The following is a 26165-nucleotide window of genomic DNA, read 5'->3' as shown; positions in this document are numbered from 1 at the left end:
CTATAGTTTTTTTTTTCTTTTCTTCTTTTTTTTTTTTTTGTCTTTTTGCTATTTCTTTGGGCCACTCCCGCGGCATATGGAGGTTCCCAGGCTAGGGGTCCAATCAGAGCTGTAGCTGCTGGCCTACACCACAGCCACAGCAACGCAGGATCCGAGCCGCGTCTGCAACCTACACCATAGCTCACGGCAACGCTGGATCGTTAACCCAGTGAGCAAGGCCAGGGACTGAACCCGCCACCTCATGGTTCCTAGTCGGATTTGCTAACCACTGCGCCACGACGGGAACTCCAATTACTATAGCAGCAGCTATTGAAACATACAGATCCTTTGACCAGCTCCTAAAAGCAAATTGGCTGTAAAGTTATACACACACACATATGTATACATATGCATATGCAGGTAAATAAATAAACAAATAAAAATTCTCTGTGTATGTGTGTGTATATGTTTGTAAAAGCAAGAGAGAAAGGTATGGAAAAACGCACCAGGCTTCCACCACTGGTTACTTGTGAGGAGTAGAATGACTAGCTTTATTCTTATTCACACTTTATGGGGTTCACTTTGTTTTATCATTACTTGTTACAACATTAATTTGTATTATTATATATCCCCAAATTCATATAATTTGGAGGAAACCAAGTGAAGGATATTTTAAAAAACACATAAACTTTTAAAAGGCATAATACTTGGAATTCTCTTGTGGCTCAGTGGGTTAAGGATCTGGCTTGTCACTGCAGTGGCTTGGGTCACTACTGTGGTGCAGGTTCAATCCCTGGCCCAAGAACTTCCACATGCTGTGGGTGCAGCAATAATAGATAGATAGATAAAAAAGTAAATAAATAAATAGCATAATACCTGACTCATATGTGTGTTGAAGAGTAAATATTTTTTCTTGTTTTAAAAATTGAAGCAGGAGTTCCCATTTTGGCTCAGTAGGTTAAGAACCCGACTAATATCCAGGAGGATGCAAGTTCCATACTTGGCCTCGCTCAGGGGGTTAAGGATCTGGTGTTACGGCAAGCTTTGGCATATGTTGCAGATGTGGCTTAGATCCTGCATTACTGTGGCTGTGGTGCAGGCCTGCAGCTACTGCTTTGATTCAACCCCTAGCCTGGGAACATCCATGTGCCTTGGCTGTAAAAAGAAAACAAAATTTGAAAATTGAAGTATAGTTTTGCGTTTTTTTTTTTAGGGCCACACCCATGGGCATATGGGATCCCTAGGCTTTACAGTAGATCCTTGTTTATTTTATATGTAGTAGTATGTATCTGTTAAGAATGTGTGTGTGTGTGTATAGTCTTTTTAGGATCACCCCCCCCCCGACCCCAGCACATAAGTTCCTGGCTGGGGTTGAATCAGCACTGCAGTTGCCAGCTTACACCACAGCCACAGCAATGCCAGATCGTAGCCGTGTCTGCAACCTACACCGAGGCTCACCACAATGCCAGATCCTTAACCCACTGAGTGAGGCCAAGGATCAAACCTGTGTCCTTATGGATGCTAGTCGTGTTCGTTACCACTGAACCACACAGGAGTAAATATATTTTAAATGAACAGAAGACTCCCCTCTTCTTCCCTCCACTGGGGTAAGGGTCCCCCACAGGATCCCCAGGTTTGTTTCCTGACAGTTTATCAGACAGCTTCTGGCCTCCTCTCTGCCTCCCTCTCTGGAAGGTGTGACTTCTGACAGCAGGACCTGCCTGTCTTAAGTCACCCCTGTACCTTCACATGCTTAGCAGTTAATGATTTCTGAATGAATGACTTCTTTCATGAAAAAGACTCTCACAGAGAGGTATATCCAAACTGCCACTAAATATATGAAAAAATACTCAACCTCACTCATCTTCAAAGAAATGCACATTAAAATCACAACGAAGGGGGTTCCTGCTGTGGCTCCATGGAAACAAACCCGACTAGCATCCATGAGGACACAGGTTTAATACCTGGCCTTGCTCAGTGGGTTAAAGGATCCAGCATGGCCTTGAGCTGCAGTGTAGTTCACAGATGAGGCTTGGTTGGATCCAGCATTGCTGTGGCTGTGGTGTAGGCCGGCAGCTGTGGCTCCGATTTGACCCCTAGCCTGGGAACTTCCATATGCTGCAGGTGTGGACCTGGAAAAAAAAAAAGTCACCATGAAATATCATCTCATACCCATTAGGATGACTGCTACTTAAAACAAAACAGCACTGTAAATCAATCATCATACAAAATTTAAAATAAAGAAAAAAATAAAAGAACAAAACGAACCAGGAAATAACAAGTGTTGGTGAGCCCGTGAAAAAATTAAAATCTTTGTGCATTCTTGGAGAGAAGATAAAATGGTGCGGCCGCTGTGGAAAACAGTATAGCATTTCCTCAAAAGGCCAGCACACTCATTTCTGGGCATATACACAAAAGAATTGCAAAGCAGAATCTTGAAGAGATGTTTGCACATCATATTCATGGCAACACTCGTCACAACAGTCAAGACGTGAAAGAAACCCAAATGTCCATCAACAGATGATTGAATAAAGAAAACGTGGTATATACATACAATGGGATATTATTCAGCTTTAAAAAACAAGAGGATCCTCTCACATGGTGCAACATGGAAGAACCTTTAGGATATTACGTTAAGTAAAAGAAAGCAGTCACAAAAAGACAAATAGCGTAAGATTCCACTTTAACTAATGTAGTCAAACTCACAGAAACTGAAGGTAAGATGGTAGAAGAGGGGGGAAGGGAGAGCTGTCCATCACTGGATGCAGAGTTTTAATTTTTCAAGACAAAAAAGATCTAGAGATCTGTTGCACAACCATGTGACTATAGTTCATTACTCACCTGCACACTTAAAATGATGAAGATGGTAAAATTTATGCTATTTGTTTTTAACCACTTAAGAAAAATGCATGCACACCCATAAACACATGGTAACATCATTATAAACCCATTTAGAAGGAGACAGATAATGCCAGGTATTGGAAGGGATAGGGAGAGACGGGATACGTTGCTAGTGGATCTGTAAATGTCAACCACTTTGGAAAACTGTCAGGATCTAGCAAAGATTAACCTACTCTATTACCCAGCATTTCCACTCCTGAGTCTCTAATTGCAGGTGTCCATCCAAAAAACATAGGCATGAATGCTCATAGCAACTTTTTCATAAAAGCCCAAATTGGAAACAACCCAAATGTCCACCAGGAGAAAAATGAATGAGTATATTGGTATCTATTCATACACTGGAATATGACATTAAATGGAATAAGGCAATAAAACAGAGTGAGCCACTGCTATAAACTGCAACATGGATAAGTCGCACACACATAACATTGAGCAGATGAAGCCAGACACAAAAGAATATGTATCATGACTCTATATACATGAAGTTCAAGGGCAGACAAAACTAATCTATGGTGATAAAAGACAGAATTATGGTTACTTCTCAGGGTTACTGACTAGAAGCTTATTGACTGGAAGTAGTTATAAGAGTAGGCTGGAAATATCTTGACTGAGACACACATATGCACACAGGCAGAAAATAGATTGAGCCACACGCTTAACATTAGCACCTTTGCTGCATTTCAATAAAAAGTACAGAAAGGTGGATTCATGGAAACAAATTTTAATTTTGTTGTACTTCTTTTTTCTTTCTTTCTTCCTTTCTTTTTCTTTTTTCTTTTTTTCTTTTTGGTCTTTTTAGGGGCACACCTGTGTCATATGGAGGTTTCCAGGCTAGGGGTCGAACCAGAGCTATAGCTGCTGGCCTATGCTACAGCCACAGCAACGCTGGATCCAAGCCGTGTCTGTGACACCACAGCTCATGGCAATGCCAGATCCTTAACCCACTGAGCGAAGCCAGGGATGGAAACTGCATCCTCATTGTCCTCATGGATGCTAGTCAGATTCCTTTCCACTGAGCCACTACAGAAACTCCTCTTTTTCCTTTCTTTCTTGCTTTTTTTCTTTCTGGGCCACACCTGTGGTATATGGAAGTTCCCTGGCTGGGGTCAAATTAGAGCTGCAGCTGCCAGCCACAGCCACAGCCACAGCAACACTGGATCCACAACCCACTGAGCAAGACCAGGGATCGAACCCACACACTCATGGATACTAGTCAAGCTCATTTCTGTTGAGCCACAATGGGGACTCCCCTAATTTTGTCATATTTCTATATTTATATTTAAGGGGCTGTAAAATAAAATCACCATTTGGGGATGTGCTTTTTTCTCTCACTAGTGTAAGCTCACCAGAACCTGCAAACCAGAGGAAGACGCAGAAGCAAAACCTGCATCATTCAGCCTGTTCCCCCATTTTACAGGGGGAAAAAAAACTGAGTCCAAGGGGAGAGGTGGGAGACTGAAGTTGCACAAGTTAGTGGCAGAGCCAGGCCCACAACTCATATCTGAGACACGCATTACCCTCTCCACCCCCAACCATTTGCAGGAAGGGGCTGAATTACACCTGGGTCCCCAGCTCCAAGCTGGCTGAAGAGGAAGGCTTCCAGGCTGAGGCCAGGCAAATAGGGCAGCTCCTGGAGACCAGCCAGCTAGGAGTTAGGAAAGCTAGAACTCCAAGGGTTTGTGGTTTGTGGTTTGTGGCAGTTTCCCTCATAATAGGTTAAGTTGGAACCTCTAGTTGGGTCTTAGAGAAAAATAAAGGGAACAACATTGTGGTTTCAGGATGACATTCTAGGAACCCTAAGGGGCAAAACACAAAGGAGTCCTAAGGACTGGGATGGAAAGTGAAACTTCCCAGCTCTTCCTTTGACCTTGGCCAAGGTCGTTCTCTCTGGCCTCATTTGTCCTGTTCCTTCAGTGGGGGGAGAATCTCGTTTAAGGCCCAGGGAATAGAAGAAAGGAGGCAGGTAGACGGGTGGCTCTCAGCCTGGTGTCGGTGCCCAGGCGGTCGGAGTCCCAGGCAGGCGGGATCAGCAGGAGAGGGGGGCGCGGAAAGTCGCCACCGGTGCTGCATCGAGCAGGAGAAGGGCCGCAACTCAGCGCTGCAGTGGGTAGGAGTGACGGGATGGAGGAGGGATCCTCTGCCTGGGTTTGTCGCCTCCGGCCAAGGGTCAAGGCGCCCCCTCCTCTTCTCAGACGCGGGCGGCCTCGCCCCTCCCTCTCACATTCCCAACTCCCAAAGACAACTTGTCGCTCCCTTCAGAAGCCCGGGGCTTCTCTCTGTCCCGCAGACTCTGCTTTCTTCCACTTCTTTTGTCTGTTTCTGCATTTGACGGCTTCTCTGGGAAGCAATCCTCAGATCCTCTACCCTGTGGTCTGTTATCCGCTTCCCCACCCCACCTCGACCCCGCGCGCCTTCTCTCTCTCTTTCTCACACACCCACACACACCCACACACTCACACACACCCACACACACCCTCTCTTTTCTCTGCTGGCCATCTCGGCGCCTTTCCTCTGCAGCTCTGGCCTTCTAAAACCTCACCAGGCCCATTCTGGGAACCGACACGAGGCGATCCGACGGCGCCCCACGGAGGGGGCAGGTGAGACTGGCAGGAGCCCCGCCCGGGCGGACGCCGAGGAAGGTGGCGCCCGCGCCCATCCGCCGCCCGGGCCCAGTCCTCGCCCCAAGCTCGCTGGCGCCAGGGGGACGAGGACGCACGAATCCCTTCGCGCCCCGCGCCGTCGGCCCCGCCGTCCCAGACCCAGACGCGGCGCCCAGAGGCCGCCCAGGGCGGGGGCGGCGACCGGCAGCAGCTTAACCCCTGGCCCCGGCGCCGTCACCTCCGTCCCTAGGCTCTGTCGCGCCCAAGCCCCGGGTTCCTGCAGCCTAGGAAGACGCGCGGAGGACGGCGCGGTCTGGAGAGGTAGGTGCACGCTCCTTGCCTCCCCCCAGCCGCTGGGGGCCGCGACCACGCAGCTCAGAGCGGCGGCGCGGAAGACGCCTCTGGGGCTAGGCTGTCCCCCGCCCGTCCTTGGAGCGCCCAGCGGCCGCGGCGGGCGTGGGCTACCGGGGGGCCACCCGCTAACCTTGAGCTCCGGACCGATCCAGACTCCCGCGTGGGGCCTGCGGCGTAGCCGCCGTTCCTGTGCCCCAGCCCCCCGCCGGCTCCCACGGGACTCTCGCTTTCCAAGCGAAGGTGTGTGGAATGGGACAGAGTGGCCTCCTGTCCTTCCCGCGCAACTCTGGCTTCTGGGAGCCCGGTACTGAGCGCAGCCTTAGGTCCTCTCCGCCGGGTCTCCGGCTTCACAGCCCCGGATTCCAAGCGGATATAGCCAGAGAGTCAGCAGCCTCGTGGTGGGGGGGAGGGTCGCTTGGAAAGAGGCCATGGTTATTCTTTCTCCATGGAAATTAGAAATTGGCCTGGGACTCGGGGTCCAGACAGAGCCCCCGGACCCCACAGCCCCCCTCCCCCACCCCACCCCACCCCGAGGTGCAAAATCAGCTCTCTGAGCAGCCCCCTGGAGGGGAATGGTGGGGGAGAAGGCTTAGGGAGAGTATCTTGCTTCTCACCGGCTTTCCACGCAGGGAGGGGACCTAGGTTTGGTTGCCCTCCGGACTTGTGCTGAGGCTCTAGTGGCCTCCGGCCTGGGAGAGCATGTGTCTGAAGCTGACGAGATGCCAGGCGCCGCCATCTTACGTGAGACTCACACTCGCGAAATGATACGTGTGCATTTTCTTAGGGGGGCTTGTTGTGTACAGGAGGGGGCAGAAGGCAGGGGAAGGATCGCACTCTGCATGGACTGGATCCACACAAAAGTACTCCCCTTTTGAAACGGCAGGTAGAGAGAAGCAGGCATAAAAGGGCTGCATGATGGGTGTTGCCGGGTCTCCGAGGACTTCGGAAGCTTCAGGAGTCAGTGAACAATCCTGTATCAGAGCAGATGTGCCTCTCGGAGTACTAAGCACCGTGTAAAGGTTGAGGATGCATGAACACATGCAGAAGAGACATGAAATTATGTTTTCCCAGTTGTGCTCAGCGATGAAGGTCATAGGCGGGAAATTCATGTTTTCACCCACATAGTCTCTTCTTCTGAAGTCAAACAGTACACAGCATCTTTCACATATTCCGCATATGCTAAGTGCAGAAAGCACAGAATTGTACTTTCCGTAGCAGTGGAAGCACAAAGAGCTGTAATAGAGAGGAGGAAGTTCCCCTAGAGAGAGACCTAATCCTTGGAGAGAGAGAATTTGGAGGAAGACAGTTTGGGGCTTTTCCTGATATGCTCTTCCTCTAAATCCCCCCATAAAATGGAGCTGCAGCTCTTCCATTTTCCTCAGTCCTGGAGCACTTGGCTCCAAGGCCGGAGAGGCCTCCTCACTCCCCCAGCCCTGGAAGGATGAAACCTCTTTCTACTCCCAACCACATCAACCCTGGGATCCCCGGGATCCCTGGGATCCACTCCCCCCCAGGCGAGTTGTCAGGGTTTAGAACCACCACCCCAACACACACACACACACCATACGAATGCACACTGCCCCAGAGGAAATTCAAGGAAAGTCTTTACTAGTCACAAGCAAGGCACTGTGGGAGACCTCAGAGGCCCTTGAGAGCCCCTTACTCTTCCAACTCTTCCACACCCCAATATGGGAGACCCAGACCCGCCCCCACCTTCACCCACCCCCACCTTCACCCGCCCCCTGGCAGATGTTTGGCAGTTCTGCCTTCTCACTGCCTCAGAGGCACTGACCCCATGTCTCAGTCAGCTAAAAACTCAGTCTCCAATCCAGTCTGCCTCCAACTTCTCTTCCTGACCTGACGAAAACAAGCATCAAGTTTCAAATGTCCTTGGACTATAGAGTTTGGTTATTTAATCTATTGGAATTCCCTTCCTTGTGTTCTCCTCCCTCATCACTCTCTTACTCTTGGATTTGTCTTCTCTTTCCTCCCGAAACATAGAAAGACAGCAATCCATGGCTTTCCTTGACTTGGAGGGAAGGGACAGAGAAAGGAGGGAACATTTGACCCATCCAGGCAGCACCCAGCATCCAGGTGATCCAAAGCCCCAAGTCATCATAGGAGACTCTGCCCTCCAATGCTGAGAGGTTATTTGATTCCACAATCCCACTTCACCCCAAGATCCAATGGCCCCATTTTCCTTAAGAGGCACTAGAGACTTGGGGCTTCTGCAGTTTTCAAAAACTAGGGCAGATACATTGCTGTAGTTATTCAGGTGTGAAGGAGGGATGCAGAGGGAGCAGGCCTGGGCTCACAGATAAAGGAGCCCTGAGATCTGACAGGGTTTTGGGGCCAACCTGCCACCAACTGAGACCTGGGGAGGCCAAGCCTGGCAGGGATCCCTGGACTGTCCATCAGGTGGAGGTGACATCAGGGAACTGGAGGTCCAAGTTCCTCTCCTGCCTGGCTGCCCTGTGGGCCCTAGAGCCCCCAAGTCAGCAAGAACAGAAAGGAAAGCATCCCTGAACACATCCAGATTTGTAACCTGCTGAGGCACCCAGACCCATCCTGAAAGAAGTGGAGAAAATCCAGCCACCTTGGCTCACTTGCGACTTCGCACTCGCCACTCTGGCGACATGTGGATGATGGGCAGCTTGAGGTTTCAGATCGTGGGGTTCAGACTTCAGTGTCTAGGGAGCTGGACTGTGGGTTGGGGCCTCTCACCTCCTTTCTTGATGCCCCTGTTGCTTTCTTCTCCCCCCAGAGCTTCTCAGGAGATGACTAAGGCTTTCTTGTAGAGCCCTGAAATCCCACAATTTCAGAGCATATCAGAGCCCTTGAACATCAGGCTAAGAACTCCTATTTGAATTGATCAGAGATCTGGAAAGTGCTGAGATCAAATATGATCGGTTAATAAAGGCCTTCACATTTTTTCCAATTTAGCTGATACCTCTTGGTGCTTAACAGGCTCATCTCCTGTGAAAGCACCCCGGTTGTAAAGAGAGGGGCAGAAGCCAATGGGGCCTGAAAGTTGGGCTAAATTGCAAAGGCTTCTTAAAAAGAAGCCCGCGTGGCTGCCCTCAGCCCACCTCCCATCCTTCCTCTACCTTCTTCCGTCTCCTCCTCAGACCCGTTATAGGAATAACAGACTTCACCCCTACCTCAAAGGCATAATAAGGGCCAAAGCACCCCCACCCCATCCCGTTTGGGCCACCCTGAGTTGCCTCCTCAGCTGTCTGATATTGAAGTATTCAAGCTACTGTTCAAAGCTCAGTCTCAGCTGGAGTGGAGCTGAGGGTTTAGTCTGAAACACCCTGGATATTAAGTAATCATAATGAGAAAAATATCCATGAACTCCTGTGCCTTCACCATCCAGAAAACTTCCCGCCCTGGTTGGGCTAGAAAAGACTGGTCAGAACTCTTTTACGGAGAGAGAAGAGTCAATATCCAGGGACCTAGTCCTTACAAACAATAAAAACGGGAGAGGGTCCAAAGTGCTACTGGCTAAATCTCTTACCTCTTCCTCAGTCCGTTAGCTCCTTGGCAGCAGGGAGCTGGGATCCTGAGCTCTGGGGTGAACCGGAGGGAACGAAGCTCCTCCGGATGCTGAAATGTCCCTGCCTGCGGCTCCTGCCGCGGCTCCTGGAAGTGGCTGCGCACAGAAGAGGGACCAGATCTCCTGGGGATTGGGAGAGTTGGAGATGGAGAAGTGGCTTGGGGTTTGGGGCCGTCGAGCGCCTCAGCCGCCAACTCCGGACTCGCTTGGGACTGAGGGGAACACACTGAGTCCTGTCTAGGGCTTCCTGGCGCTGGGGCAGCGCGGCAGCCCCCGACGGCGCGCACCCCGCGGTGCTCGGCTAGCGATCAGCGCCTTCGTCTCCCGGCTGCGCGAGGAGCGAAGATCTCAGTGCGCGGCGCTGGCCTGGCCGCGGGTGGGATAGGGGGGTTGCCCAGCCAGTTGGCGGCCGAGCTGGAGCCGTAGAATTGGCATCCGGAGGAGCGTCAGGGGCACCTCCGGGCTCCGCGCGCCTCCAGCCGCATCGGCTACCGCCCAGCCGCAGCTAGATGCCGCAGGGGTGGGATCTGGAAGCCTAGGAGGACCTAGCGCTGAGCCCTGGCCCTCCGGTGGCAGGAGCCTGGCTGATGGATTAGAAAGGAGGCTTTCAAACGAGGCGGAGGCGTCCGGAAGCGGCAATTCAGGAACGAAGGGAGGTCGCGATTGCAAGGTGCCCCCCCAGCCCCCTCCCCGGACGCTGCAAAGCCAAAGACCTGTAGACTCACTACCTCTGCTGTCTAAGGGGAGGGGATGGGGTGAGATGGGGGCTAATGGGGGATGCGCCTTGTCCCGAGTGGGATGTCAGTTGGCGGGGACCGATGGAGGCTGGGCAGCCGCCTTTGCCGAAGGAGCATCTTCTAGCTCTTCTCCAAGGGGGAGTGGGTCCTAGCCTCTGGGTCTCAGCTCTCCGCAGTCCCTCAGAAACAGTCCATTTTTTCCCTCCAGGATGCCACCAGCACCGCTTGCCCCCATTTTCTGGCCCTGGATTTCTCCTCCCCATGCCCTTCCTCCCCACCATGAACAAACCAGCTGGCGAAATCTGCCAAGTCTCGGCGGAGGGCCACCTCTCTCCTTCCGAACCAGCTAATTAATTCATCAGCCTTAAGGAGACCTAGGAGTTGTAAAAGGCGGTTTGGAGTGAGGAGGCGAGGACGAGGTCATTAAGCCCCGGTAAAGATGGGAGGGAGACGCGCCTGGCCGCCTCCGCAGGCCCCCAGGGTCCTTCTCAGCATGCGGGTTTCAGCTGCTCCACCTGCCCGCCGTGCTCCAGCTCCCGCCTCCTGTCCGGCTGTTTCACTTTGCTCTTTCTCATTCTCCATCTTCTCTCCGTCCACCTTCCAGGGCCCCTTTCTTTGTGTCTGCTTCTGTCTACCTGGCTAGCTGTCTCTCGGGCCCTTCTCTGCACCCAGCCTGGGCCAAGGGAACTTTAAGGTCATGGCAAGTAGCCCTGGCTGGTGGTCTCCGCTCCCACTCCCGGGGCTCAGACGTGACATGGCCGATCTAGCTGGAGCTGAGGGAGCTGGAGATCTGGGGAAATATTTCCACCCCCTCCTCCCAAAGAGCAGGGCATTTGTTGGGGGGAAACTTTCAGTTTTCTTTTGGTATGGACTAACTCAGGACAAGACAGCAAATGGCTGGAGATCCAGGCCCCAAGAGAGAACAGCTGCATCTCATTTTTATTAGCGACACAGAGACCTTGGACAGTCCTCTCCCTGGGCAAGGGTGTGTGAGGTGGGGATGGGGTGTTGTCAGCCCCCTTGTCTCTGACGTTGAGTTCTCAACGCATATGAGCAGGTGCCTCTTGTTCTGAGAAGGCCAGGTGACAGTATCCATTGGACGCTGTGATACACACAATTGTTCCCCTGCTCTTTTCATTTATCTTGTCAGGTTCCCAAGTCTATTTCACTGCCTCCCTCTGCATCACATTTGTGGTATTTGTAAGTGAAGAAAAAGGTCATAAGATTTTGGGGGTCTCTCACTCCTCCTTGAACATCTGATGAAAGCTATTGATTTCCTCCTCCCCAAGGGGGAAAAAGGCACTTACATAGTCCTCACTAAATCCCACAATTTCAGAGGCTTTCAGGCCCTTTGGACCCTGGGTTAAGAACTCCTATTTTGATCGATTAAAGAAGCTGGTGTCTGGAAGATTCTGAGACCAATAAGGTCGATTAAAGTGGGTCTTCAGCTCTTCCCCTGTGGCTGCTCTCTTGGTGTTTCTCAGGCCAACCTGCACTGTTAAGAACACCCCTGCGGCACTCTTCCCCTCCCAGTAGTGGCAGGGTCCGGGTTCCCAGCAAGAGGCTGTCTTTTGCCCCCTCTCTGGGACCAAGAGGCTTGAGAAAGTGGGATGAGCTCTGGCAGGGGGTGGGGGGTGGGGGAGCTGATCTTGGACTGGCCAGGAATGGGCCCAGCTCCTGGAAGGAAAATTGGGCTTGGACAGCCTCCCGAGGAGTAAAAAACATACCAGAACTCCTGGGAAGGGAAGGCTGTTCGGCAACAATCCTTCAGATAATGCCCTGTGAGGCAAGTGAATGGAGGTCAAGTAATAGCACGTTCTTTTGTATCCCTTGTTGATCTAGCTATCAGTTTTCTCTGATAGCAACTCTTTGTGGGGCTGGGGGCTTAGCCAAGATTAGAGGCTGGGGAGTGGGGTGGATACTGAACGCTGGGCTCAGTGTTGTTCCCAGTCATTTTTGTAATCTTACTAGTAGGAGTCAAACAGCAGGTGGCCCATGACAAGCCTGGGGGACCTCCTGGTGTCACCCAGCCTCAAAGCTGTGGCTTGTTTAGACTTAACTCTTCATCCAGAGCCTAGTAAAATCTTCCTAGCCTTCTCCCTACTCCTTTGACCAAACTAGATCTCCCAGGGGAAAAGTCAGATTTCTTTGGGGTCTGGGAATTGAAGCCACTTCCTTCTTCTTGGACTCTATTCAGACAACTTAGGGAACTGAAAATTTCCTGGCTTTATTGCACCCTCCCCCTAAACACACACTCTAACTCCCCCCCTCCCCCAATTGCCTGCATATTTCAAGCAACTGCAGGCAGGAAAGACCCCAAACTCACTCCTAGTTGCCCATCTCTGAGCTGGTGCAACCTCCACCTTCCAGCTCCAGCGATCCCAGGTGGGAACAGGAAGCCCATGGTTGGCTAATAGTATTCAGACCCCTGCCTGAGAATAAAAAGAAAAAAGATAAACAACTTTCTGCTTGGGACAACTTAAATGGAATAATTCTGGCTGTGAACACCTGACCTAAATGCTTTTAATCAGAGCAGAAGAAATATATGCCCGTTTGTTGCCTGCTTTACTAATTAAAAAAGCTAATTGGTGTTCTTAGGAACTTCCGACTGAGGGTCAGGAGCCTGTAGTCATCTCTCCTCCCCTCCTCGGGCCCCTCGGCCCCACCCCTCCCCCCACAAGGCCATCCCCGCCCGCCGTGGAGTTGGCCTCTTTCCGACAGACAATGGGAGGGGGATGCCCTCAGACCATCTGGCTCCTCCCCTGCACTAGGACTTTGGCCCTGAAAAGGCAGTGCTGCCATTGGCCAGAAGTTCTTGCCCAGCAGGGTCATCCCCCTCCCCCGCCTCTGGACTCCCTTCTGGGAGCAGAGACCTCACCGGCTGCAATTCAGTAAGCGAACTGGTGGGGTGCCACGCCCGCTGGAGCCCCAGAGCTCAGCCCAGGGCTGGGCACACAGTAGGCACTCAGGACATGGCTGTTGAAGGTGGAATGAAAGTTGCCACCAGGCAGAGGACTGTGGCCTGGCTGGGGAGTCTCTGAGGCTGGTGCATGGAGAGCTCCAAGGCCTCCTGGCTGCCCAGGAAATGAGCAAGCCCTGGTTTTTCTCAAGCATTTCTGTTTTAATTCCAGTGTTCTGGGGCCCCTCTTTCTTTTCTGCCCATTCTCTCGAAGGCAGACTCTTGCAGGCAGACTCTTGCTCGTTCCAGCAAAGGGAACAGGCTCATTGAGAAGCCAAATGAGAATATACCACCACTTCCCAGACCCTTTCCCCCACCAGATCCAGATACTTCAGGCTAAAGGGAGTTTGAACCTGAAATGAGCCAGATAATTGCCCCAATTCTCTGTTCCTTATTGAAGGGGGAGTTACAGGCCAAGGGGTTCAAGGGGCCTCACTTTTATGGACATGGCTCTAAGTCAAAAGAATACATTATACATGTACAGGCTGAAACACACCCCCTCCAACCTAGACTGGTTCTCTGAAAACAAAGCAGGGCTTCCTCCTCCTTCCCCGCTTCCTTCTCTTCCTCCCATAATAACTTATTAATAGTTACTGTTTACTAAGAGCTCCCTGTTTACCAGGCGTTGTACATGAATTAATCCTCACAACAACCCTAAGAGTGAAGACATCCAGATTTTGCAGATGTAGAAACTGAGTTACTTTTCCAGGCATGAAGCCTCTGTATGTGCGTGGGCGCGCGTGCGCGCGCGCGCGTGCATAAAATACTGTTGATGTGATACCGGCAGATCTGAATGCTCAAGTGGCATAATGAGGATGGAAATAAAGAAAATTGACAATGAAGAGATCTTAAAGTTTTTGAAATATGGAATATTTTAATAGAACGCCGCTCTGCCTGCCCTAAAATGAACAAAGAAGTGATGCAATTAACTGGCTAATTCGGAGCTCCAAATGCTTTCCCTTGAAATGGGCGGATAATGAGGCCGACAGTATGTTCGCAGTTGAATTTGCCTGATGTTGCTCCATTTCCCCCCCCCCCAACTTTTGCGAATCGATTGGGCAATCACAGTAAGCCGCACAGACGTCGCCCCGACCACGCACAGGCTCACATGCGCACACCCGCACACGCACAGGAATGCTGACACACACAGCCCCGACTTTATCCTGCCTCCGGAGTATTTTATGACTCAGCCCCGGGGATGAAAATAGAGTTTGGAGAAGGATAATGTGCCCGAGGCCAGGTTGGGCACAGCTGCTCCAGATGTGCGCTGGGTAATTAGGCGGCCGCCAGAGTCCCTGCCTGGCTGGGAAAGGAGCATCTCTTGGGGGCCCAGACCTGGGCAGACACTGTGCCCAAAGTCTGCCCCAGGGTAGGTGCTTACTCTTTGCTGCCATGGAGCCGGTGCTAGTGGCCCCCTCCCCTCGCCGGCCCCTCTTCTTCCCTTCCTTTCCCGCAGGGGACTTTCAGGGACCTCTGTCCTAAGAATAACTTTCGAGAAACTTCTCTTAGGGGACTCTGCAGTATAAAATGGTGTCTCTGGGGAGTTCCTTTTGTGACGGCAGTAGAAATGAATCCAACTGGTCTCCTCCTTGAGGATTTTATTCTTGAGGCTCCATGAGGATGCCAGTTCCATGCCTGGCCTCGCTCAGTGAGTTAAGGATCCAGCGTTGCCATGAACTGTGGTATAGGTTGCAGGCATGGCTCGGATCCCACATTGCGGTGGCTGTGGCTGTAGGCTGGCTGCTGTAGCTCCGATTTGACCCCTAGCCTGGGAGCTTCCATATGACCCAGATGGGGCCCTAAATAGCACAAAAACAAAAACCCTTTTTTTTTTTTTTTTGGTCTCTGCTTTGGGGAAGGGGAAGAGGGACCCCAGTTGCTCCTAACTTCCCCTTCTCAGGTTCTGTGTGTCTCTGAGCTCAGATTCAGAGGGTCTTGAACTAAGCTTCTTTTCCCTTTCCCCAGGTTATAACACCAATGGCCCCATGCAAGCCAAGGAGAGAGACCCAACTGCCTGCCCTAAACGCTCCTCTCTTTGGAGTTTATGGGACAGTCAGACACCTTCTCTTAGTCATAGGGTCTCTTTCACAAAGTCTTCAAACCTTGCAATATTCCCGTCCAATTGGTTGTATTTATCTGGGCTTTTGAATGCCTAAAACACTTGCCCATGAGCACACACAGCTCCGGAGGTTGTAAGGTGGCCATGTCCTGCAAGGGAGGGAGTGAACTCGGCCCCCAATCCTAGCTAAGCTGCTCCTACATCTGCCTCCAATTCCCTTATATGCTCCCTTAAATCTTCAATCCAGATAACACCAAATTTCCACCATAGACAGCCTCCAAAAGCAGCCTTGCCAGAAATGAATTTTGCCTACAAGAAAGACTTTTTTTTTTTTTTTTCTGCTGAGGTCGTCATAATTTGGAATAAGAATATATTCCATTCGGAGTAGAGGACACTCCTCCAGCCCTGCTTCACCACTTTAAATAGCTTCTCTGATTTTGAGCTAATCACTTAATTGGGGGGAGGGGGTGCTGAGAGACTTCTTTTGCAAGTTAAGGGAGGGGGTTAAGGATTCTGGCGCTGCCCCTGAGCTGGCTTCTGGAGAGATCAAAGGAGATTCGGGCTGTGGAAGGCTCCCTGGAGTCGGGGATGGAGTAGGGGGTGGGGAACGGATGGAGCCATGATTAGCTGTGGATTCCTTTCCCAGCCCTCACTCGTTTAATCGTGTTTCTCTTGCTTGGCAGAGGGCGCCAAAGGCGACGCGCCGGCGGCCAGCTCCGCGCCAAGCCCAGTGCGTCTGCGGGAACCGGCCCCTTCATGCGGCGCGGGACGCAGAGCCGAGCGAGGATCTTCTTCAGCGCGGACTCAACGCCAGGGCGCCGCCTAGAGGTCGGCGGCGGCCTCAGTCTCATTCGTCAGCGGACCGCAGAAGCTTCTTCCCCAGCCGGGGCCAGAAACGGAGAGGGCGAATCCAGCTCAGGTCTCAGGAACACGGCTTCTGGCATCTTTGACTTGCCTGAGACAAGCTCTTAATGAACCCTAGGAAGGGACGCGGGCCTGGAAGGCTCAGAAATATTTATTCTTGTGGCTCTCACGAAATGGAAGGAGGGTCTCAATTTCAGTCTCTTTGAGGACCTGTCTTGTACATCTGTCTACACTGCCTCCTCTCACCACCCAAATTGTCCAGCCCCTTCCAGTTATGCTAGAACTCTGCTCTGTCTTCAAGGAGGGAAGGAAGTTGCCCCTAAATCTTACAGCTTGATCTGCTACAGTTTCAATTTCCCGAATATTTCGAAATAATTTGAAGGACATCCTTTTGGGAAAGTGTTCAGAAAACTTTTGAGAGGCAAAGGAACATTGCCTTCATGGCCTTTACGCACTGTGTGACCATCAACTGGTGTCTGAGTGACATTCAGGGACTTGCTTGTTGGCACCAGCGCCCCTATTGGTAGGTGTCTGTGCTGAGCATTTGAAAGTTGACTCTGGGGACAAGCATCCACGGTTTCGGGTGCTGGAGGCCCCAGGCAGAGGGGTTTTGGTTTGTTTTTGTTTGTTTGTTTGTTTTGTTTTGTTTTTTGTTTTTGCCTGGAATCCATTGCCTGGGTTCTGAGAATGGGGTAAGGGGCAGCCACAAAGCCCATCTGAAAAGTGTGTGGCAAATGTGTATGCTCAGGTGTGTCATTCTAAGACTGGGGTCTCTTTTTCCAGATTCCGGAGACCCAGGTCAGCAATGGGCAGGGAGCCAGCACACTGACCTGTCCCTTCTGCAGGCCCAGACCAGGCCCCTAGGGGGACAGGGGTGGGTATTAACACTCCCCAATGATGTGGAAACGGCTGCTCCTCAGTTTTGCCTTCCTTGCATGCCTAACAACTCAGAGGCAAATTCTCTCTGGCAGAAGGGGTAACAATATGGTAAAAAAAAATTATATATATATGTATACATATATACATATCATGATAAAGGGGATTGAAATGAGGGAGTCAGGGCCTATCATGAGAAGGGGAGCTGGAAGGGTCTCCCCATGCATATCCTGGAATATGAACATGAAAACAAGCTACTTCCTGTCCTCCAGCTGCTAATGAGCTCCCTGCTTCCTCCTTCTTGGCGCAAGGAAGAGGCCAGAGGGCATGCCCCGCCCCTCCCCAGCTGAGGCAGAATGGGGCTGCCAGCCGCAGAGTTAGCCTTTCAGAAAATTTGGGAACTGTACACACCAGCCTAGTGGTTTTTCCTGTCCTTTCTGCTTTTTATCCATTTTTTTTTGTTCAATTTTTATCCATTTAAAAAAATCCCCAGTAGTGCTTTGGGGCTTTTTTCTTGAAGGGCGAGGTGGTGGAGTTGGCTGGTCACCCAGGGCCGCACCTGTGTGTCTTCGGGAGGAAGGCAAGTTAGTTCACCAAACCCCCACTTGGGGCTGTAGCGGGGGCCTCAATCCTCAATCCTCAATCTAAGCCTCGCCTGAGCCTCTTAGACCCGAATCCTTGATTGTTTTGTTTTGTGAATAACTGTGAAGCACGATGAAACTCTTTTGCTTGACCACCCTGAAGTGTCCCCCTCACCAGGCCCCTCCAGCAGACAAAGTGAGCAGGAAATCAATAGCTTCACTCTAGGTTATCTGCGGCCCAAGGTGAAAAGGGATTTTTCCTAGTTTTGGTTCACATTACAACTCCCAATCCGGATTCCACGAAATTTTGTCAAAAAACGAACGGCCCAGTGCAGAAAACAACTATGGAGGGGCTAGTGGAGGTCCAGGTAGGGATAATTTTTGTTTGATTTTGAGGCTTTCAAGGAACCAGAGAGGAGTGGGTGGCAGAGCCCGGAAGAGGCCACTTTGGACCCTACTCAGCGCTGGCCGTCTCTTCCACTCCAGCGAAGAATGGCCCCTGGGTTTCTCCTCAGGGACCCCCTGCTCACCTCAGCCCCCCTCTCGCCTTCTAGCAAGTACCTGGCAATAAACGGGGCGGGGCAGGACAGGGCAAAGGTCTGGCGGCTAGAGACGAAAAAAAGAAAAAAACCCGCTTTCAGCGGAAAGATGCAAAGAACGGAGGTCAGGGCGTGGCTGGCAGAGCCGGAGCTTCAGCGAGGAAGGGCCGGGCTCCCGAGCCGGCCTTGCGAGGAGCGGGCAGTCGGGCCGAGGCCGTGCACGGGGCTCGGGGCGGGGCGGTGGCCTCCCGCCCCTGCGAACGCGGAGCTGGCCGGCCGGGCGGCGGGGACCGCGGGCCAAGGCCGAGGCCAGGCCGCTTCTCTCCACGCGGACACGGTCCGCCCGGCGAAAGAAAGGGGCCCGAGCGGGTGCTTCCGCGGCTCGTAAATTTGTTTCCCCTTCCTTTAACCCGCCCCCGGCCGTCTTTCTTTTCAGGACATTAGGGGATCCAAACCGTTTGAAGTTCATCAACACGGTGAAGTTTTATTGTATTTCCGGTCCCCAAGATTTATACCCGGGAGGGGGAGCGGGCGGCCCCGCAGACCCCTGCGCTCCCTCGGACATCCCCGCCGGACACGTGGCTGCTGGGACCCTCGCCTCCGGGGCGAGGCCGGGAGGGAGCCGGGCCGGACGGGATGGGACCGCTCGCTCCGCGCCTCCCGCCCCTTCCGACGGCCGCTCCTGCTCAGCGCCGCCGCCGCCGCCGCCCAGGTAAGTCCGCCGCTCGGCCCGCGCGGCCGCCGCCGAGTGCGGGGTGTGCGCCTGGGCACCTGTGAGGCTGCAAGGGTCTGCAGGGGCGGAGGTGGCAGTCGGGGACATCAGTGTAGGGGCCGGGGAGCGAAGCGCCCTGGCTGAAGGTCAGGAAGGGAGGAACAAATTTCCTAGGTTTCAGCTGTGAATTCAGAATGGGATTGTCTTACCTGAGACAGTTCAGCCTCTGCGGAGTCGGGGCCCCAGATACTTCGGGCAGGGTCACTTCCCAAAGACTGCTCAGGTCAGCCCCCTTTCCCTTCCCATGGGCTTCTGTTTGCTCCCTAGTCCTTCTGATACTTTCTCGTGTCCTGCTTTTCTGGCTCCCTCTCTGGCTGTCACTTACTCTCCACTCTCCTGACTGTTCCCATTGCAAAGTTGGGGTCTGGCTTGAAGATTTGGCCTCTCAGAGCTACCCTGGGTGACTCTGGAATATAGACACTAACCAGATGGTGGCTGTGGACATAGCTTAATAGCAGTTTGAAGTCGAGAAAGACATCTTTTTAGTTTATGGAGACCTCCAGCTGCAGAAACAGAGGCTGAGAGGCAGTGACCAAGCAGGTACAGTCCAGGGCCCTGCCCAGAGCCTCTGACCCGGGCTCCTGGGAGAGAGCGAAAGTTCCTGGCATCTGAGCTGCCAGGACCAGCTCCAGAATGGTTTGGCCTGGAGTCCTGCCTCCAGCTCTTTAGTTATGCTGTGTACTAGCAACTGTGTTCTGTTTGGGAAGAGGTGGAGGAAAATGAAGTTAGCTGGGTGGCCGGTCTTGGCCAACAAGATGGCTGCAGGGACCTGCCCCCAGTGAGCCCTTGACCTGGAGCGTGAACTGGAACTGCTGAGTGAATTAGGTAGTTTCATGTTGTTGGGCCTGGATTTCTGAACACAACGACATTAAACCACCCGACTCACGGCAGTTACTGCTCCTCGCTTAGCTGGAGGAGTCGGGGGTGGGGTGGGGCCCTAGGGAGGCAGAGTCAGGACTACTGTATCACCCTTGCAAAGTGGTGAAGAGGTTTGAGGTCCCTTACCCAGGGAGTAGCAAGGATGTTCCCCAGAGAAGAGATGAGGGATTGTCATAGGTGTCTTCCCACTTCTGCCCTTGTTCATGTGTGTGGTGGGAGGCAAAGGGGGGTGGTGGGGAGCATTGCACTCTCCAAAGGCACCTTGCTGGGCTGTTCTAAGCCAGAAGGATCCTGTCTTGGGCTCCCCTCTACCTCCAGACTTTCCAAAGAAAGTCTACCCCAGCTAGATTTCAACAGGGACGCAGGGGGTCCTTGAGGTCTTTGTAACCCTTTGCAGGGGTGAACGGGGCTTCCCTTCAACAGGAAGCTTCAGGTCCTTGAAGAGGGCTCAGGGTTCCATGCTGAAAGGGAAACATCAGCATCCCTTGTAGTCTCAGCCTACAGCCCCCATGGGGTCCCTTCTAGGGCCCCCTAGTGGGACAAAGGTGGGTCCAAAAAAGTCCTCCTTTTCCCCACCCCTCAGCTGGCTCTTCCCCACTGAGTGACCAAGGCTTCCCTGTAGATCCTTTGGCTGGGTTGCGGGTTTACCTAGGTCTGGCGGTCCCCACCCCCAGAAGGCCTATCTTGGAGGCTAGTGGGGACCTGACACTGTTGGACAGTTCAGCCCCCAGACTGAGGGAGTGACAGGAGATGGAGGTGGGGGGGGAATAGGGGCAAAGCTGTGATACCCTCTTTGACCCCAGCCCTCCCCAGGCTGCTGGCTCTCTGCCCAGGAAAGGAGTAAGTAGAAGTGCGGGCGGAAGGAGGGGGCCGATCCAAAGCATAAGCTAACTTTTGTTCCCAAACTTTTGCGCCCTGCTTGAGGCAGAGGAAATGTGGAAAGGGGCCGGGGAAGAGGCCCGACCGGATGGGGCTCTGGCGCCGGCCTGACTTGGAGGGGGATTGGTGTCTCTGAATAAGGGGCCTCTGCTAGGGTGGAGGAGGCCCTTGGGAGACCCACCCTCAGCCTGGGCGGAAATGCAGCCCTCGGTCCACCGTCCTGGTGAGCAAAGGCCAACAACACCGTCCTTTGTCATTTTCTTGTCCTCTGGTCTGGGTGAAGATGATCTGGCGGGTCCCGCTGCCTTACCTTATGTGTCCTGGGGCCCCTCACAGACCTGCCCAGCCACTCGGACCGAGCCTGACTGGCTTCCATCCCTGGTGCCCCTTGGCCACCCCCTCCCGGGAACAGTGCTGTAAAAAGAAAAAAGGGATACGTTAGAGAGAAAGGAGGAAATAAAGTCTTTGGAAAGCAGAGAGTTTTACAACAGCCGCAGGTTTTATGGAAGCAATTCCGTAATAACCTTCTACCTGCTCGGCTCCCTTCCGCCCGCCTGCCAGCCCCGCTGCCTGCCTGCCGCCCACCCCGTTTGGCCTCCTGGAGGCCCCCTCCCAAAGCGTCAGCCACCCCCCCGGGGGGGGGCAGCCTTCCATATTCCTGATGGTTGATAGTTGGTAAGAAGATTCCAGAGGTCTGCCCGGGCCAGTGACCTCTCCGTCCTTCCTTTCACCTCTGACATCCTGGGCAGGAGATTTGGGAGAGGATTTCGTGCCTGTGCAATTAAAATCCCCACTCGGAGGGTGTGGCAGCTCTAAGGATGGAACCCGCATGGGGACATTCGATGGGATTCTGTTGGGTGTAGACGGTGAGGGTTGTGGGCACCTCTGTTTCTTCCCCCCTGGAGTAAGTGTCTCCAACCTCATTCTTGCCCACAGTGGGTCTGAACTCTGATCCTGGGTCAGAAAAAATAACTCCAGGTGCTTGGGGCCATAGACATGGAGACTTTTCTAATTTCGTTTTACACAACAGCGCTTTGTTTGGCAGGGCTTTTTGGACCTCCACGGTTACCTGAGAGCTTCCACCTTTGACTCACCTCTGTCCACTGATCAGATGGTCAGATTCACACTTGTGTGGGACATGACTGTACACAAGTCACAGTGCCTTCATCCCCGTGTCCATCACGACCATGAAATAAGCATCACACAATGTACACTGTCCCTGTGGTTTGGGGTAAGAGATGCAGTAAAGGATTTCATGGTCAGACAAAAAATTCACAAAATTTCGTGACCTGCCTTGGGCCTTTCTGAAGCCTTTCCATCACCTTCCAGAGAAATATTTTAGAAGGAAGTTTGTCAAAGAATCCAGATTTAAGGCACATGTGTATATATTTTGCTTGCCTATCAAGTCAACAGGCAGATTTTCAAGGGAAGCTTCTGAATCAGCTAATATTTTATGGCCAGAATTCACGTACGCAGATATTCAAGTTGTTGCCCTTGCTCTAAGTGTGTGATGGTTATCAAAATGCACGCACACTCATAGATCTTCTTATATGAGCAGAACTAGAAACTCATAGCATTCATAAGGGTTTTACACGCATCCACATATACAATATTAGATCTTATATGCGAATGCCCAAGCACACCCAGTATTATAGTTGAGCAGATTTATTTATTACATTCTATACACAGCATAGAGCACAACATATTTGCACACTGGGTTCCCCATAAAGAAATATTGATTTGAAATATATGTATAGGAAACACACCTATGCGAATACAGCAAACATACATTTCAGCTTAGCTATCCATTAAAAAAAAAACTTCCCCCTTTTCCATTTATTGTTTACCTTTTTTTCTCCTCAATTTTATTTTCTTCCCTCTGTCTAGATTTTTTTCTCTCTTCTCACAGCCAAGGACCCTTCCAAAATCAGCCCTTACACCACAGGCACTCACCGGCTGGTCCTGGCCAGGGCTGGCTTCTGTTCTCCCCACCTCCATTCTCCTTCTTGGTTCTTGGCTGCTCTGGGCCCCACTGTGGCCAGAAGCTGCAGCTTTTCCCTGCCTGCCCTTCCCGAGAGCTATCAGCTACTGGCCCCAGCTGTGTTCAGGCGCAGCTCCGGTGCAGGGACTGGCAAGAGGTTCCAAGAGGGTTTTCCTTCTTTCTCTTTAGGATTGTGGGGGAAGCAGTTTGCCCTGTCATGGAGAAGCATTCCCCCCACTCAAGCAACCTCTCTGTGAAGCAGTTCTAGAAGCTGGGCTCCAGGGGCCGCAATCCTGTTTGCTTCTCTCATGAGGGTACCATTGTCTGGGGGAGAAAACAAGGTTTTGAGGGGCAGTCCTCGGGTCCTCAGAGCACTCAAACAAGGAGCTTCCTCTCAAGTGACCCTTTCATCATTTGCTTGAATTGGAATTGAGTGCCACTTTGGGGGCAGCAATGTTTTCTGGAAAGCCTGGCTAAAGTGGGATGCACTGCTTGATGCATCTGGATCCCCACCTGGGGGAGAGGAGCTGGGGTTCAGACTCAGGGTTTGGTTCATTCTCTTCCATCCAGAGTCTCATTTCCTGAGAAGATGGAACCCCCAAAATCTGTCACTTTGGAATTATTCCCAACCCTCCAGCTTGTTTGTTGAGCAAAGGCTAAATTCTGGCCTCAGAGAAAAGGCCTGGGTTCCCTCATTACCCAGGAGCCACCAGGGATTAGGGGCAATACACCCACAAACCTGAGCCCTGTCTGCTGGGACACTCTGCCCTTGCAGGGCACAAGTCATGAGCCCAAATGTTCTCCTTCTTCTAACTTCTTCCCTAAACTAAGTGGCTCTCTCCTGTTGCAAAGAGAGGCAGCGGCAAAGCCAGGGCCAGAGTGGGAACCACAAGGGCTGCAGCCAGAGCCCAGCACCCCCACAGCCTGGGTCTTAAGAAGAGCCCAGGGCTGTGACTTTGCCATAAATAAAAAAAGTCCCTGCCCACAGTCCACATGTCCTTTTGGGTCCTAATTTATATGCTACAGAAAGTCATATACCCAGCCTGCCATGCTTCATAACACCATTATTTATAATAGGGGAGGAGATTTTTTTCCCCCTAAAGAATATATTTATTATAGGTAAAGCCAACAGCAGACTCTACACGTCTGGTAAATCGAGAACAGGTGCTTTGCCTTAACTGTGATTCATTCACTAGGCGCCCAGCTTTCTCACTGGCGAGTCTGGGGAGCTCCTTCGACTTTCCCAAGCGGCCAACCGCTGCTTAGAAGAATTTGCATCGGATTTCTGTTTTCCCACTTGGGTCTCGTGGAAAAAAGCAGATCTTCACGCTGTTTGGTTCCGGATCTGCTGGGCTGTCGCCCTCGCAGAGCTGGGCTGGAAAAGGAGGGGGCCGGCTGGGCTCCGGCATTGATCTTTAAAAAATCATTTTGAAATCGCCATAATGTGAAGAAATATGGCGCTTTGCCCTCGTATTTCACACGTAATGACATGAGATGGCTTCATTTGGAAAGAAAAGCGGGCGGGAGTGTTTCTGTGCATGTGCGGAGGTGATCCGCAGCCTTCTGCCCGGCAGAGGGGTACATGGCCCCAAAGAGAAAACCTCAAATTAGAATGGCCCCGCTTTTGTTAAAACCACAGGGCTGGGCCAGCCTATCTGATCAGGGCCCCGGGGTCGGAGAATGCTGAGAATAATCGGCCCCAGCCTGCCCCTGAACCCCACAGAGGAAAACTGGGTCTGTCCAGGGGCTCGGCTCCCTGAGCGCCCACATCTCAGAGAAGTGACTGCACCCTGGGCAGGAGCCGGAGGAGCGATGGACTGAAGATGGGCCAGGAAGGCAGCCGGTGGCCCCGGGGGAGCCTCTGCGCTGGGCCGCAGGGTAGATACCAATAAAACGGGCTATTTGGACGCTCCTGCGAGAACGTCTGCAGGAGGCAAAGCGGTGGGTGGGCGGCAGACTGACCCAGCAGACTCTCTGTCCATCCTGGTGCCCAAGATGGGGATCTGGAAATCCTTCCGAGCCCGCAAAACCGGGTGAAGAGGCGGCAGGACAGGCGGAAACTCGGATTCACCTCCTACCACACGGGGTGGAAGGGGAGATAACTTTGGACCCCTTCCCACACCTCTGCTCTGCTGACACCTTAGGGGAGTTCCCTTAACCCTTTCTCCTGTTCAGCTCCCCCATCTGGGTGCTTTTAAGGGCCTGGCCTGTTATTCAGTGGAGGGAAGGAGAAATGTCTGTGCCCCTCTCCCCCTTCCTCTGACCGGGACCAGAGAGAGGCTTGAGAAACTTAAAAGAGCTTTGACTCATTGTATGAAACTCTTTTGGAGGCTCAACTTTCCAGGGCCTGATGAATCTCTGTAGCCCCCTGTGGGGTCTAAATTTCAGGACAGCTAAATTTTAGGACAGGATCTTTGGACACACCGGCCCTTTGATTCCCCTCTCTCCTCCCTCAGCTACTGAGGGGTCAGAAGACGTTCTCAGGCCCGCAAACCTCCCAAACTAGTTACAGAGTGCCCCCCTCCAGCGCAGACAACAATCCTATAAAATCCCAACTTCTCCCCCATCCCCTTCACTTCATCTCCAGTGGCTTGCTGCCCTGCTGTTGTTTAATAAACATCTTGCGTCAAGAGATAGAGAAGAGGAAACGAGGGCCGGCAGGGAAGAGTGGAGGTGTGTTAGTGGGGGGAGGGGGAAGGGACCACCTCCTCTTTCTTTAATTACGCTGTGGGCCTCTCCGGCTGCTCCCCAGGCTGGGGCTCCCTCTCTCCCGCTGCCCTACACTCCCTTTCTCCCTCTGGGATGCGCCTGGGGAGAGGGCTCCATAGCCAACGTCCCTCTCGAGGCAGCCCGCTGCTTTCCCTCCGCCTCTCCTCCGCCCCCGCCGCCCCACGTCGAGAACTGCCCCCCCTTCCTGCAAAAGGGGGGGGGGAGGGCGGCCGGCAGCTCGGGCTGAGGTTACGTGGCCGCCGGAGCCCTGACGTGATAGCACATTGCATCAGCATAAAACAATCCATCCTCGATATGGAATGCTGTGCGGACGGATGACAGCGAGAGCGCAGCCCCCTCGCCCGATTGATTTATGTCGGAGCTGACGCTTTATCAGGCAGTCGGAAAAACTTTGACCAATCATTTTGCAAGGAGCGCTGAGCCGGGCTGCTCCACTGTACTTTGTTGGCTGAGAAGTTGAGCAGGGGGTGGGGGTGGGAGGGTGGGGGGCTGGGGGGGTCGCGTCCGAAAGCCCTCACACCGGTCTGGGTGCCACCTCTCCCTGCTTGGGCGCCGCGCGCGAGCGCTTCCCTTCCCCCTGCGAGCGCCCGGATAATGTCTGAGAATGTCCATTTCTGGGACGCTTAGCAGCTATTATGTCGACTCGATCATAAGTCACGAGAGTGAGGACGCGCCTCCAGCCAAGTTTCCTTCCGGCCAGTACGCGAGCCCCCGGCAGCCGGGCCACGCGGAGCACCTGGAGTTCCCCTCGTGCAGCTTCCAGCCCAAAGCGCCGGTGTTCGGCGCCTCCTGGGCGCCGCTGAGCCCGCACGCGTCCGGAAGCCTGCCGTCCGTCTACCACCCCTACATCCAGCCCCAGGGCGTCCCGCCGGCCGAGAGCAGGTACCTCCGCACCTGGCTGGAGCCAGCGCCGCGCGGC

General features: G+C 52.8%; 2 non-coding genes across 2 annotated transcripts; both read left to right on the top strand.

The window, feature by feature from the left end:
- On the top strand, positions 4170-16734 carry LOC100523635. Its single transcript, XR_002337155.1, has 2 exons — positions 4170-5801; positions 15829-16734. It is a non-coding gene; the product is annotated as an uncharacterized LOC100523635 (transcript).
- MIR196A-1 (microRNA 196a-1) lies at positions 19590-19669 on the top strand. The gene has a single exon (NR_128425.1). It is a non-coding gene; the product is annotated as a microRNA 196a-1 (primary transcript).

The sequence above is a fragment of the Sus scrofa genome, chromosome 12 (assembly GCF_000003025.6).
Source record: "Sus scrofa isolate TJ Tabasco breed Duroc chromosome 12, Sscrofa11.1, whole genome shotgun sequence".
Taxonomy (NCBI): Eukaryota; Metazoa; Chordata; class Mammalia; order Artiodactyla; family Suidae; genus Sus; species Sus scrofa.
The sequence above is the reverse complement of the archived record's forward strand: the minus strand, read 5'-3'. Positions and strand labels throughout refer to the sequence as shown.